Raw genomic sequence first — 9,637 nt, forward strand, 5'->3', positions numbered from 1 at the left:
CCGGTATCGCTATATCAACCAGGACTAAAATCTTTTTTAGGATGTAAGATTAAGCTTAATTAATTCTTATTTTAACTTAAGTTAAAATTATTTTGTCTTTGTTTGTTTATGTTTCTCACAACAAGTCAAGTAAGGGTTAGATACAGATATTGCCTCAGCTTTATTTTAGCGCTTAATTTACTCTGTCTTTATACTTTGGGGTATATAGTTCTGTCAACATCACCTCTTGAAGTTTTAGAGATTATTTTTGGCAATATGCCTTTCATTAATAATAACTTCAGAGATAAAAGGTATCAGGGGTAGATGAAATGTGCCTCAGTCTACAAAGTCACTGTATTCAATTATGAAAACATTCACCATAAAAATATTGCCTGGGTCCTCTCCTCTCCTCTCCTCAAATACCTCTTTCCCCTGCTGCTTCTCTCCATGCATGCAGAGCTGAAGCCAGAGAGTTAATGTGTCCTTGGGCTTCAAACAGAAGATCACTGCCAGACAAAATCAAACCTACTGTTTTGGTTGTAAATATTGTTGGGTTTTTTTTTTTTTGGGGGGGTTTACCTTCAAATGAACTGTACATGAAAGGTACAAAAAGAAAGAAACCACCTTTTAACTGCACACAAATGTTGCCTTCACACCCATCCGAATACACACCACAACAGACACATGCATTTGCACAATGCAAGTTTACACTAATTACTCAGGCTGCCAGCACTATTGGCAGCAAGGAAACAGTCCAGGGAATTTAACTCAAAACAAAGCAAACCTGCTTTTCCTCCCACTCCCCTGCCAATCCTTCTCTACCATCCCGAATCCTGCTCAGCAGAGCGGAGCTGCACAACAAGAGCTTTCTGTGTGTTTTTAAGCCATCTGGCACTGATCCCTACTCCAACCATCAGGGGCATCATCGCCATCACCATCATCATCATCATCATCATCATCATCATCATCACCATTTTTGGTAGTTGCTTTGTGGTCTTTTTCACCAATTGATTATTTTATCAATACATCATCATCAATACATTATGATCAACCGTCATCATCACCCCTTAATTAGCCTTACTGTCATCTTCCAAATAGTTTAGTTATGATTGTGGTTATAGATAGCTATAGATAAGTTATACAATACCAATACTTTAAATGTGTAGTGATAATAAAAAAGTGAAATAATATGTTCTCTTTTCCTACTTCGGTTGAACGTCTATTGGTGAAAAAGGAAGGAGAAAGTGGGCATCCTTGTTTCGTCCAGCTGTGTGGTTTGGAATATGATGTTAGTTGGGACTGTGGCTCTTGGTGAGTTGTATAGTGTCTTGAGACAGTAGGGTGGCAAATAAAAATGTCCAGTTGGCCCAGTCAAAAGCTTTCTCTGCATCTAATGAAGCTACGATTGTTTCTCTGTTGTTCTGAGTTGCCTGATGAATTACTGGATAGCCTGCATGTGTTGTTGTATGCCTGTCCTATGATAAAACCTGTTTGGGCATTATGCAGTATAGATTGAGTTTCAATTCTAGAGGATAATGTTTTTGCTGATGATTTTATGTCAGTCTTGATTAGAGATCGAAGGCAGTAGCTGAAGGGGAGGGTGGAGTCTTTTTATCGGGTTGTAATATTACTTTAATGTCCGCAGTGTTTATGTGTGGTGGGATTTTACCGGTTTTAAGTCACTGTGTCATTCGGAGAAACAGGGGTGAAATAGTTTGCCCAATGCCTAAAAATATCCGCAGGGAAGCCATCTGTGCCTGGTGCTTTGTTGGAAGGTATATGCATGAGTGCTTTATGAAATTCTTCCCAATGGTTTATCTAATGCCTCAGCTTGGTCCTCTGTTAATGTGGGCAGGTCTACATTATGAAGGAAGTTGTTTATCTTATTGAGACTATTTTATGCGTTGTGTGATGTATATAGTTTAAGGTAGAGTGTTTGAAAAGTGTTGTTGAATTGTTTTTTAAATTTTTTATGCCAGATATATCTAATTCATATCAAGTTCATAAAGACTTGGGGAAGAATATTGATTATTTTACCCTCTGTTACTGTTTTCAAGGTTTCCCAAAGTAATGTTAATAAGTTTTCAAAAATCCATTATGTCCACGGAAGCTTCCCATTCTTTGCTTGAAAATGTGTTTAAAAGCTCAGGGTCCTGGCTGCCCTCTAGTTGGCAATTTAGAGTATTAGTCGACGCACTTTTCAGTTGTTGGGTAGTCGCAGAAAAACAAAAACAGGGTTATTTATTCCATGTTTTAAACAACGAGACCTGTTTAATGCTATACTATGTTAATGTTCAGTCTCCTTGCTGGTTGTTCTGACACATTTGGAATCATTACCATTTTTTCCATGATCATTTAACAGGTGGCTGTTAAAATATATGAATGTAAATAATTAAATTAATATCATAAATGTGACTAGTCACATTTTTTTGGCTTTATTTAACAAATACTAGTCTGAAAATCTTTAGTCGGGGGCAGCCCTATTGCTAAGGCTTTGTTGGGCTCACACAGATTTGCAAAGGTCAGATTTAAACTGTTTTTATAATGAATTTGCTGGGTCTGGGTCAGTAGCAAAGAAATTAATGAATGGGGCTTTCCTATGAAGCAATATGGCTGTTAAGCTTAGGAAAAAAGGAGGTGAAGACAGCTCTGTCTACATCAGTGGAGCTGAGGTGGAGCAGGTCAGCAGTTTTAGGTTCTTGAATCAACATCACACAGAACCTGTCATGATCATCTCACATCTCCATACTGGTAAAGAAAGCACAGAAACAATTGTATTTCATAAGGAAACTCGAGGAAGCAAAATTCTTGAGCCAAGTGCGATAAAAAGCATCCCGACTGGACACATCACAAACTGGCATGTGATGTGCAGGATGACTCGATTAAAACTGCTCAGAAGATCAGTGATATTGGTGAGGTGAGGAGACTGCACAGAGCCCAGAGGATATTAGAAAACAGCACCCATCCAAGCCAGTTCACCCCACTGCCATCTGGGGAAGGTACAGAGGCTTCAGCTGCCGTAACACCAGACTTAAAGACAGGTTCTTCCCTCAGGCTATAATGCTAAATTCTTCCTGAGTACGCCATCATGTAAACTATTTTCTTCTTTATCTTTATGACTTATCAATCAATTTGACTGTGCATTGATTTTGTATATCTTGTATAACTACAACCTGAATTTCATTATAAAACCGTAAAAAAAAAATAATGAAATTAAATTATCTTGTATCCTTGTATACATCTATTTGTATTAAATGATATATAAAACCTGATATGTGGGTTTCTTGAAGTATGCCTGGATTTATCTACATGATTAAATATTTGATTCCTTTTAGCTTGGTAGCCAATCCCACGTAATGAATGTAAATAGAGCAGAGATGAGGGTTAGTGGTAGGATGCATCAAGGTAAAGAATAAATCTTGTATTTAAACATTTTGGTATTTTTTAATAAGCCTGCTGAAGCCTTACATTTCACTGCACAGCACATCAATTATGTAGTAAAAACAGCATTCAGCTTTTCAGAAATTGCATATGTTATTCTCATGGCCCAGGGCAGTGAACATGAGCGTCTGTGAAAATGAGCCATTCCCTTCCAAAGCTTCAGACCAGGAGGAGTCAGACTCTAATCTGTGAAGAGAAAGCGTTGTACAGCCTGGAGGGATACCACTGACAGTGACGCTGGGACTCACTTTGTCGCCTCTTACACTGTTTGTTTGAACTTTGAGATCCAACAGAGCTTCGCTTCATAACATAATAATGTTGTCTGTTTGAAATTAGAATTGTGCCCTTATAGTCAGAATATATCATGCTTGACTCTGTTCAGCTCTTTCTTTCTTTTTTTACATTTTCTGTTAAGCATATTATATTTAATTTTTTCCCCATTTTGCCAATTCATCTTTTATCCTGCACGGGAGATTAGAAGGCCTCTAAGAAAATTGTAATTGGAAGAAAAATGTCATGACCAAAGAGAAGGTCTAAATAATCCAGTGCTAGATTTTTGAGGTTTTGCGAATTAAAGAGCTAAACTTAAATTTGTGGAGAAATCAGAAATTAAAACTGTGACAAAGACACAAAAAATATGGATTCTTAGACCAAGAAGTATCTTAGGCAGACTAAATTTTTTATGGGTCACTGCAGATGAGAATTGTAGAGAAGGCCTCTAAGCAAATTGTGAATGGAAAAAGGAATATTAAGAAAGAATATATCATGAATAAAAAGTTTAAAGAATTCAAAGACAGACAGATGAGGTTGTACAGAAAATTAGTGTAAAAATAGACTTAGATATGCATAGATGAGAAGAAAAAAGAAAGATCACACACAGAAAGATAATAAATTGAGTAAAGAGAGCATAAAAAGTTTAAAAAATAAATCTATGAAAATATAAAAAACTAACATACCAGCGACAGTACATCACTGGGACATGTGACGCATGCTACATGGCACCCTGTTAACCAAATCACATTTTATGGCAGTTGTGAATCATCACCGCAAGCATCAAAATAATCCCTCTTACCTTTTCCCCTCCTCGTGCTATGATTTCCCTTTTGTGTCCCAGAAAATGCAGCTGTGACCTTTAACCTTTTACTGTTTGTGGCTTATATTGTTGCTTTTATAAAGACATCAGCGTCATACATGTCAACATAAATGTAAAGCTGAACTTGAGCAGCGCAACGAAAGTCTGAGCCAGGCCTGTCACGGTGCAGATCAAAGTGGTTCTTTTTTTTCCTTTCATGACCCTGCTACAGCTAATTATCTTACGCAGAAGGCACTGTATTATGGGACTACCCTTTACACAAAGTTCAATGAGTCATCTTGTCAGAAGGATTGACCGGCCAATCACCCTGGAGACGTTTTCTCTCCTTCGTACTCTCTCTCTCTGTCAGGATAATACAGCATTCAAACACACACAGTGGGCTCTGGGCTCTCAGGGATAAAATGCACTATACTAAGCTGGGCTCCTCTCTTTGCTCTTTTGAAGGGTATATAATGTGGAGGAGTTGAATAAATAAGTTCTTTTTATACCCTTCTTTGTCATACTCGGCACTTTTTCAGTCTATCTTGCTAAAGAAAGAAAGAAAGAGAGAATTTGACTTTAAATAATTAGACAGTGTGTATTGTGTATGGAGCCAGTTTCATTTTTTTCATGTTATTGGTGCAATGTGGCATATGGCAGGTGGCATAAGACAAGGGAGATCACTTTACAAAGGTAGTGAAAACAGAACGTGCACAGCAAAACAGTTGCATGACAATGTGCATGAAGAATGTGATAAGTAGGTAACTTACTGTAATGTAAATGTCACTTAGACTCCTTTTTCTTTTTCTTTCACTTTTTACGCTCTGCTCACATTCACCATCGCTCTCTGCCGCTCTCTCTCTCTCACTTGCTACAGTACTCTGTATCTAAGTGGTCTGTAGTATTTTCACGTCACCTTTTAGAATTAGCTCAAGTTGCTTCGACCCTCGACCAAAGTGATACCCAAAAAAAAAGCCAGGTACAACCGAAAAAGAGGGGAAAAGTAAAGTCGAACAAAGCCGTACCATACAGCGAATTTGAGGCTGTCACTGAATCGTGCTTAATAAGGGTCAGAACAAATATTAATTTTGGGAAAAAGAAAGGCAACACTGTGAATAAAAATAAATAAAAATGTTACAATCTATATTCTTATGTGAAATTTAAAAAATACTAAATTAACTGCTGTAGTGATGAACTGCATTTACATTTGCAGCCCAGCACAACAATGGCAAACAGATACAGTTAGCAACTAACTGATTAATATGGTGTAGCATTTAGCAGCTAAAGAGCAGGTTGAGTGGTTTCTGTGATGGTGCAGGTTGCATGTGTCAAATGCTAGTGAAACCAAAGGACTAAACAGGACTTAAAACGCCCAACTCTACAGTACAATTATTTTACCATGGAATACATGTGCTTTTAAAATCACATGGTGAAATCATTCCATGTGTCAGGAAACGAGTCCTCGCAGACTGCTGTCGATGCTATACCATGGACTAACTATGTAAAATTGATTTCCTGTGGAAACGCTGCAGAGCACAGCATCACTCAGAAAAAACTACTGTGTAAACAAAGTGCAACCACATGGTCAACGGGCTTAGCATTTAGACCCACAGGTGAACACTGGAAAGTCCTGGTCATGATACTTTTGTCTTCATAACCCTTTGCTTAATCAAAACTGCATCACCAACAACGTGACACTGATTCTCAACAGCACATTTTTACGGACACAGCCGTCAGCTCCACATCTACCCCCTCTATTAAACAAATTAGCTTGTGAGCTAGCACATTCTGCTTATTTTCAGTAGACAAAGTAATCTGTCTTTGGGGACAGAGAAGAATGGCGCCATCCAGAACAAAATGGACTGCAACAACAACCACACTTTAATCATTCCTGCTGATTAGATCGATTTTTACAAAGGAGGCGAGAGTGAGCTGCTGCCAGGGGGTCAAGCAGCTCCCCGGGGGTAGGAGCGAGCGGGACAGACAGACGTCCTGCTAACAGGAGAGAGAGAGAGAGCGCTAGTGATGCACCTGGACACCAGATGGTTCATCAGCAGGTCTCTCTTTGTCCTCACTGACAGGAAATGGATCGCTGAGGGCCAGACTGTTACCTAATTACTACAGGACCACACACACACACACACACACACACACACACACACACACACACAATGCAAACAGACAGATCTAGACTTACAGTCACACTAATCCACACACATCTCTGCACGCACGTTTGCATACACACACACACACACACACACACACACACACACACACACACACACAAAGGGACTGTTGCACCTGAGTCACACAACACGTAGACGCAGCAAAAATACATGCATGTGTGCTGTACACACCTGGATGCACAAACACACACACACACCACAGGCAGTGCACCGGCTGTCAAATAGGCCATTCTCTTGCTTTCCTCTTTGCTTTTCCCAGAGTGCATTTCAGCACAGAGCTGTCAGATGGCTCTTTATTTCCAACTGTCCCAGCGTGCCCTGCAAGGCCTCCCCAAACACACACTATGACAGCACCGTTTTATACACACACACACACACACACACACACACACACCCTGTAAGTAGATACATCGGGTGTACCTGGGTTTTTGCACAAACTTGGTAGAGCTTTTAAATATTCTTATTGTACACACCAATTACATACATGTGCTAGTACACACACACACACACACACACACACACACACACACACACACACACACACACACACACACTTAAACATGTCCCCTTGCTTTCAGCATTGAACTATTTATGCTCTCTCTCTCTCTCTCTCCCTGGTAGCAGACCTGGTGGAGCTGGTGCCCCATGTACCAAGGCTGAGTTCTTCTTGCAGTGGCAGAGGGTTCGACTCTGATCCGTGCACCCCCCCTCCTTCCTGTTAATTTCTCAAGCTGTGTTGTTCTCTGTCACTCTCTCTCTCTCTCTCTCTCTCTCTCCCCCTCCCCCTCTCTCACACACACATATAAACAAGCACACCATACAGCCTCTCATGCATCACTTACCAGTACCTCACCAGTCACCCTGTTGGACACCCGGGTGTCACAGTCACACCGGCCATCTCCATCATCTCTATAATCAGACTAGCTCACCTACCGGCTGCTGTGCAGAAAGTCTCATCACAGTGGGAAGGTCAGCTGATGGAGAGGAGAGGAGAGGATCAATCCAGCCATTAATCAAAGGCAATTGCCAAAAATAATGTTGATACACACTTCACTAGGTAAAAGTAGGAAAACTGCGCAAAAGTGTGCAATATATTGAATAGTTTTAGACATTTAGGTCTCAGCCTCAAAATGTAGGACAATGCATGAAGCTGCTGATGTGCAAACTTTTACTTTGCTGTTATATATAAATGTGTTTCCAATCTTAGTGCAATGCGTTCTATCAATATCTAACATCAAAAGTGTGCTGGAAGGTACAAAGCCATGGCAAGCAGAGAGGGGGAAAGTGGGAGGGGAGAGGAGGACTTCAGTGTGTTATACTGTACATTTCAAGTCTAACAAGATAAACTTCAAGAGAAGAGAAGAGATTGCAGTATGTTTAACACATTATGAGAGCATCCAGCTGTTTCATTACCGAATAAAGAGCATAACAAAACAGTACAAAACAGAAAACATAATAACGCTGATTCCATTATCTTTAGTTTAGCAATTAAATGAGATCTTGTATCTGTTTGACTACAAAGAACAAAAGGAAACAGAACAAAGCTGAACAGAGTGAGAAGAGTGAACAATTGACAGTTGTTTGTTCATCATTTGGATTGGCGACCAAACCAGCATTCATAAACACATTTAATTCATATTTCAGGTTGGGGCCTCAGTGACGCTGCAGCCTCCAGCTCAATGATATTACGTCACTTTATATACAGATAAAATGTTTTCATCAGTGTCAAAATCATGCAGTATGGATGCCTTTTAAATAACAAACATAAGAACAACAGCAACATGGAAGAACTAGTTATCCTCCTGTGTGTTTTGGATTGTTGAATTGTTTTGTTTTTTTGAGGTTTTAATATATGTTTAATATGAACCTAATCACATTTTTCACCCTGTTAAGCTAAGATAGCAGGATTAGCATGATCCAAAAGTAAAAAAGTAAAATGATATTAAATCATAATTTAAGGAGAGAAGAATTAATTAAATGACATATAAATAAATACATAAGCATAGTGATAGTTGTATGAGTGCTACAGTGATTTAGAATTGCTCTTCCATAAAGTTTAGTGACTCAAAATAGTTTTTTAAGTCAAAATCAAAGCAGTAGAGGAGCAGATGGGACAATCTAACATTTCCTATAACAAACTTATGTTTCATTAGACACTCCCTTCCTCTTTAATACCCACTTATTTTGACCCCCCAATCTGTAACACAGGCTTTCTGTTAAGAATGTTAAGTATCAAGGAAAATTACATACAACTGTTTTCACATGCTGATTGGTACTGCTTGTATCGAATGAATTGAACTTAATGTGTAAAATCTGTGAAGTGCCCCTTTATTCCTGTATGACAGCTCAGATACATAACTACTTTTTTTGTTTTTTTTCCGTGCCTGAATTGAATTGATTTTGTTGTCGTTGTGACCTGCCAGTCACCATGACAATGAGGGTAAGGAGGAGACTAATCTGTCGAGATGATACCCAGAGAAATCTTTTCAGTAGGTCTTAATGTGAAGTAGAGACGAACTCATGCTGTATTGGAAAAAATAAAAAACTCATTGACACTCAGACAAAAGACTGAACAACAAAACAATGACACTCTTACACAAGTGTAATCAGTTGCCGGAGCATTGATGCCAGGTTTTGGCCTGGTAAATGTAGAGATTCCAAACTCCTGCCAGAGCCAGCCTGCCAAAACACAATCCCATTAGCGTGACATCTCTAAAGTGCATTTTAGTCACTGGCACAATACATTCAAAATGTCAAGTCTCCTGTTGCTGTTGTAATAAGCCTCTCAGTTGCCAACTGGCTGCGGCGCTTTGCGAGTGGCGCACAGTTTCAGCACCAGCTGTGCAGCATTAGCGTTTGCAGCAATATCTGTGTTCCACCAGCAGGGGTGTAGCAAACAATTATGGGCCCGTGTGGAGGTTGGTGACTCTCAGACACTTTTCTCTCCTCAACACTATCA

The sequence above is a fragment of the Dicentrarchus labrax genome, unplaced genomic scaffold (assembly GCF_905237075.1).
Source record: "Dicentrarchus labrax unplaced genomic scaffold, dlabrax2021, whole genome shotgun sequence".
Classification (NCBI taxonomy): domain Eukaryota; kingdom Metazoa; phylum Chordata; class Actinopteri; family Moronidae; genus Dicentrarchus; species Dicentrarchus labrax.